The sequence below is a fragment of the Vulpes vulpes genome, chromosome 3 (genome assembly GCF_048418805.1).
Source record: "Vulpes vulpes isolate BD-2025 chromosome 3, VulVul3, whole genome shotgun sequence".
Classification (NCBI taxonomy): Eukaryota; Metazoa; Chordata; class Mammalia; order Carnivora; family Canidae; genus Vulpes; species Vulpes vulpes.
The window spans coordinates 41900527-41906941 of record NC_132782.1 but is presented as its reverse complement, the minus strand read 5'-3'; positions in this window follow the sequence as shown (position 1 = coordinate 41906941).

Here is a 6415-nt window from a genome sequence, read left to right as displayed (position 1 = left end):
TTCAAAAATGAAGGTAAATCACATACATTTTTAGATAAAAAAAATACATGATAAATGAAAGCTGAGAGAATTTCTTGCCATCAGACCTGCACTACAAGAAATGCTAAAAGAAGTTCTTCAGTCTGAAGAGAAATTATACTATTTGGAAATTCAGATCTACAGAAGAATTGAAGAATGCTGAAAATGGGAAATAAGGAGATAAATATGCCTCCAATTATTTTTCATCCTCTGATTTATTATAAAAAACATCTGACTACTTAAAGCAAAAAAAACATTTATATTGTGGGGTTTATAAGATGTAATGGTCATATATATATATATATAAGAATTATAAGTGATAAAATGGAGCTATATGGATTATAATTTGGTGAGCTTCCTACATTATACATGAAGTGAAATAACATTAATTTAAGATAGAATATGATAGGTTAAAGGTGCATACCTAGAGCAACTACTCAGAAAAATAAAATAAAAACCCAGCAGGTTAGATAAAATAAAACACTAAAATATACTAGATTAATTTTTTAAAAGATCTTATTTTTTTATTTGTTTGAGAGAAAGAGAGAGAGAGAGCATGAGCAGAGCAGGGGGTTGGAGGCGGATAGAGAGGATCAGGCTCCCTGTGGAGCAGAAAGCCTGACACAGGGCTCAATCCCAGGACTCTGGGATCATGACATGAGCTGAAGGCAGGTGCTTAACCAACTGAGCCACCTAGGCTCCCCCTAGATTAACTTTTTTTAAAGCAGGAAAGTAAGATCAAAAGAAAAAAAGAAAACAAATGGAAAATAAAAGATGTTAAACACCAAGCAAACCATATCAATAGTTACATTAAATGTAAATGGAATAAACATGCCAAAGAAAAAAATGATGTTGTCAGAGGGATTAAAAATGAGTACTAATAATAATTAGTAATAGTTAAAAAATAATTACTAATACTAGTAATATGCTCTCTATAAGAACATCATTTTAAGTGCAATGTGAATAGGTTGAAAGTAACAGGATGGAAAAGACGTACCATGCACATCCCAATAGGAAGAAAGTTGATATGACTATATTAATATCTGATAATGTAGACTCTAAAACAAGGAGTATTGCCAGAGATAAAGAGAGATTTTCATAATGATAACTGGATGAATTAATCAAAATGACCTAATTTATCTAAATGTGCATGATCTCAAAAATGGAGCTAAAAAGTAAATGAAACAGAACTTTACAGAAACAAACAAAATATAGATAAATTCACAGGAGACTAACATTTTTGCAAAAAGAAATGGATGAATTTATAATTATGGTAGGAGATTTCTCTTTTTTTTAATATTTTACTTATTTGAGAGAGAGAGAGCACACAAGCAGGAGAGAGGAGCAGAGGGAGAGGGAAAAGCAGGCTCCTCAGGGAAGAGGGAGCCAGACATGGGGCTGGATCACAGGAACCTAAGATCACGACCAGAGCCTAAGGCAGACATTTAACCAATTGAGCCACCCTGGTGCCCTTATAATGGTAAGATATTTCAACATCCTTCTAATTATTAGAACTTTTTCATATGGAAACAATAAGATCAGATTTGGATTTTTCACTCTGGTGGAATTGTCAAAGAAGTTTTGAAGGGGAGGAGAGAGAGAGAGAGACTATTAATTAGTAATTATTCCAGTTACTGGAATGATGGTGGCCTAAATTAATGAAGAATAAGTAGGAGTAAAGTAATAAACTGGAGATATATTTCATTTCTAAAATTCATAGAAACTAGTCACTTCTTGGATGCTTGGTACAGATGAGAGGTGACAATAGGAAGACTCCTAGAATCTTCAAGGATTCTTGCTGGGAAACTGGATGGATGCTTTTCATCAAAATAGTATAAAGGAGGAGAATCACAACTGAGAAGAAAGGCAGTGAATTTGCTTTGGATATTTTTGTGGTATCTGTGAGACATTGTTGGAAATGTCCAGTCAGCAACTGAATATGTGGGTCTGAGGACAGGAACGAGGTCACGTTAGAGAAAGTCACAGTGACTGCTGTCATTGGAATAGTTGAAAGATCCCAAGAGACAAGTACAAGGCCAAATACAGACCCTTGAACTCCATCTTAAGAAAGGGTAGACAGAGGAAGAGGAAACTTCTTTAGAAACAAAGAAGGAAAAGATAGGATCATAATCAGAAAAAGTCAATCAGGAGATCAAGAAGAGAGATAAATTAAAGAAGATAAATTAAATTATAGTATCCAGGGGAGCTAAATGCTACAACAAAGTGAAGACCGAAGCACAGTCCTTGCATCTGGAGAATGGAAGATTTCTCCCAACTCTAACAGAACGACTTTCATGAAGAGAAGGGATGAGAACCCGACTGTATTCAATTGAAGACTTAATAAGAAATGGAGGTGAAGAAAGATATAGGTTATTCTTTGAGGGATCTTGACTTTTTTTTTTTTTTTTTTTGAGGGATCGTGACTTTTGAGCTGAATAGGAACTTCTGACTTGGAATCAATAACTGGTGTCACCAATAATTAAAAAGTCTATTAAGGACTTTCAGAAAGAGGCCATAGGCACTTTCTTCAATTTAAGTGACCAATAAACTCTTCCCAATGGGAGAGATTATCATAGCTTGTCTTATGTTACGTTGATTTTCAACCTAAGTGACGTCTTCAAAAATAATTAGCTCTTAATACTGTTTTTATCAACAGTGCTGTCTATGTGAAGGGTCTAGAAAGGGCACACATTTATAAAGAAGAATGTAATAAGCACTTAAAGGCAATTTGGGCAAAAGCCTACTTATATTTTTTACAACAAAGAGTAGAAAGATTTGATACATCTTTCTTTGTAACTTATACAATGGAGATACTCTCCAGGGAACTCATGAGATTGAAAGGGTGTGTAGAAAAGAGGTAAATATTGGAGAAATCTAAATTACAGTCCTGTAGATAAAATGTTTCTCCTTAATATAGCCCCAATTCCAGTACCATGCCTACATCTAGGAAAATGTCTTACAATTCAAATTGCATCACAGATTAGTGGGTTCTCTGAGCTCTGCACCGTGATTTCTAGAAATGAAAGCAAAGGGAATGAGAAGGACTCTAAGGAGTGGTAGTAAAGACCAAAACCCCAACTTTATTCCTGCAAAGGGGGGGGGATGGATATTGTACAAAGTGGAAAAAAATCCTAATTTTGTGTGTAGAACTTGGCATTTTAAAAATAAGACTTTAATTCAAGGCCCTGAGGATCCACCACCCGACCCATCCACTCACAGATGAATCTGCCCCACACTTGGGAGCACCAGGTCTGGTTCCTCCAGCGTCAGCACGTGAAGAAAGTGGTTCAACAAGCTCCAGCTGGAAGCTGGGCTCAACCGCATGAACGTCTTCCAGGCAGCTGGAGACTTGAAACACTTCTGTCAGCAGAATGCCCATCATGACCCCCTGTTACCTGGTCTATCTTCAAGTACAAATCCTTTCAGACCTCAGAAAGCCTGTTCTGTCCCTTTTTGTAGTAAAACGAATCTTTTGGTGGTTTTCCAAATCACTTTTCAGGAACCAGTGAATGTTCAAAGGAGAACTAAATGTGAAGCTTGTACAAAAGCTCATCCCTCTAACACGGGCCACACTACATAACCTCCTACTTTTGTCAGTCCTTAACATCGACCTCTCTGAATTTTCACAAATTTCTATTTCACAAGGGAGATTATTTTATATTCACTGGCAGCAGCATACAATAAAATACTTCAGTGTAAAAAAAAATAATCATAATCATCTAATCCAAAACAACAGTTTTCTCTTCTAGTAGTTTCTGAATGGGCTGCCTAGTGACACCAGAGTGGGGAGGGCAAGCTGTTTTGGAGGAAGCTTGCTTCAGTCCACCGCCAGGAATGCTTTCCTGTGTGCTGGTTCCACGCTCAGCCCCGTGTTGTAGGAAGGCAACGGAGTCAATGTTCGCTTGGTCTGCTGGGTGGCGCCAGATCATCACATAACTACCAAACCCCAGCGACAACAAGCATTTCAAAAAATCTTAAATGACTAAGTATAAATACATACCTGTGATCTTCATTATATATTTTAATTTCTACTTAAAAAATCTGAATAAGGATATCAAAAAGGAAAAAAAAGAGTATGAAATTTCTGGTGGAAATACACTAATTTAAAATGATTTTTTCAAAAAAAATAAAAATAAAAAAATAAAATGATTTTTTCCAACATTAAACATTAATGCTAAACTATTTTTATATATATAGAAACACCCAAAGGTAACGTCCACACCTATATGACCTTTCCAACCAGAGAGGCAGGGATAGGTACAATATGGTTTCTGAAAAGTGAATATGTGAGTCTTATAATTTCTGATGTGCTGGTAGACAGCTCTGGGAAGACCTTGACCTTGTTCTCCTACCAGCTCCATTGCGTTGGTCCCTCATAGGGTTTCTAAGTTTCTCTTAGGCAAGCGTAGTCTCATCTCCACACTCAACTCACAATCAGGCCCGACCAGTCTACAGAATGCTTATTCACTCTCTCCCCATTAAAAATATTCCTACATCCCGTAACTTCAGGATTTTACTAAAGCAATAGCTCCTTTATTGAGGGGGCTATGCAGAGCATGCTTACGTTTTTAATGATTCTGTGGTAGAGACCACTAGTTGTCTATCAAAATCCATAATTCTATTCTTCCATAGAATAGAGTTCATACTGAGTACGTGGCTACCCAGCTAAAACTTTATTTTCCAGCCTCCTTTGCAGCTGTCTCCAGGATGTGACTTAGTTATCACCAAGAGAATATGAGAGGAAGTGGTAAGTGCAATTTCTGCTTCTTTGGTTTAAAAGAAAGCTGCTTGCCCCAACATGTGCTCTTTTCCCTTGCCTTGAGCCAGGACATGGACATATCTGTAACTCAGCTTTGATCATGCAAATGAAGATATTTCCTAAGAACTGACGGATCTTGTAAAGCCACTATGTTTGGGATCTACTTTTTAAATAGCAGCTTAGCCTTTACCTAACTAATATAGATATTAATAGACCAGTGAGTTTTATCTTCCATGTTTGCATTTTTAACACAGGCAGCAAAGAGACCTAGTTACTTAACGACAAGGAGCCCCTTTCCTACAAGAATTCTGCACACCTTGGCAAGTCAACCGTGTCTGCTACTTTTATAACACTAATGACTTGGAAAGCAAGACTGTGTCTTACCAGCTCTAGCATTTAGCAGGAGTTTTTAGTACAATGGTAGGTGCAGAGTCGATGTTTTAAAATATCAGCAATAGGGAGGATTTGCAGCTTCCGAAATCATGCCTCAGAGGCAGCCACCTAACCTGCTTACACACAGGGTGAACCCTGCAAAGGGTAGGCTTTATGAGCACTTACGTTGCCACATCGCTAGATATAACATCAAGCTTGAAAACAGACCATCTGGCTAATTTCGACCTGCCAGAAAATATGGCAGTTGATCAGAAGATCAGCAGTGAATAATATTGACATTGTCAACTTTCCTGACAGCTGATTTGTACTCTCATAGTAGGTGTCATAAAATTCCATAAAGGATAAGGTACCTAGAGGTTGACAACATAAAAAAAAAAATACTGCAGGATTAATTTACCAGATGAGAAAGAGGATAAAAATTTTGAATTTTTAGCATTCAGGCTGCTACTTGAATGCTGTGAAAGAGCAATCCTGGCTCTGCCTGTACATCACTGAAGGCTGTGTTTGTGTAAGTGAGGGCACACCTGGGCACACACTGACTTCATCGAGGCCTGATTCTCTAATGGGCATGACTCGAGAGCATTTCTCAGTCTGCTCTCTGCACAATAATCTTAGCTTCAGTTGTCTATTTGGTCTGCCAAGTCCAGGTACCAATCTGTAACAAGTGATTGAAAGTGATTTTTGTGCTGGACTTAATTATAATGGCAAAATGAGTCACGGAAGAAAGCATTCAACCTATAGTTTCTTAGCCTAATAAATGTTCGAGAAATACAAGTAATATCTCAATGGTGATTTTCAGTCCCTCCTCACTAAGAAATCCCACCCAGGCGGGATAGACGGAGAAAACGTGTTTCAGGGCCCATGGTCAGTCTCAGATGCAGGAATCCTAGAATAGATTGTTTTAGTTTGATGTTCTCTGTGTCTTAAAGTGAACCCTTTATCCTCCACTCTCCTTTGTCAGGCATTTCTTTAGATTCACCTTCTCTCGCTTTTGAAGATTGAATATGAGGAGATGAAATGTAGCTCTGGGCTTGGGAGAGACATAAACAAGCCGCCTATCTGATTCCACTTTAAGTTGCCAGAGGATTTTGCTTTTATCTCTTCCTGTCCAGCTCAGCCTATCAAACAAATATTTTAGAGTTAGGGCAAAAAGTCATATATGAATAAGGCATTTGCATTTTTCTAGAAACTACCAAGAATCTGGGCATGCTGACTTCTAACATTTGTTAGTCCCTGGAAAGAATA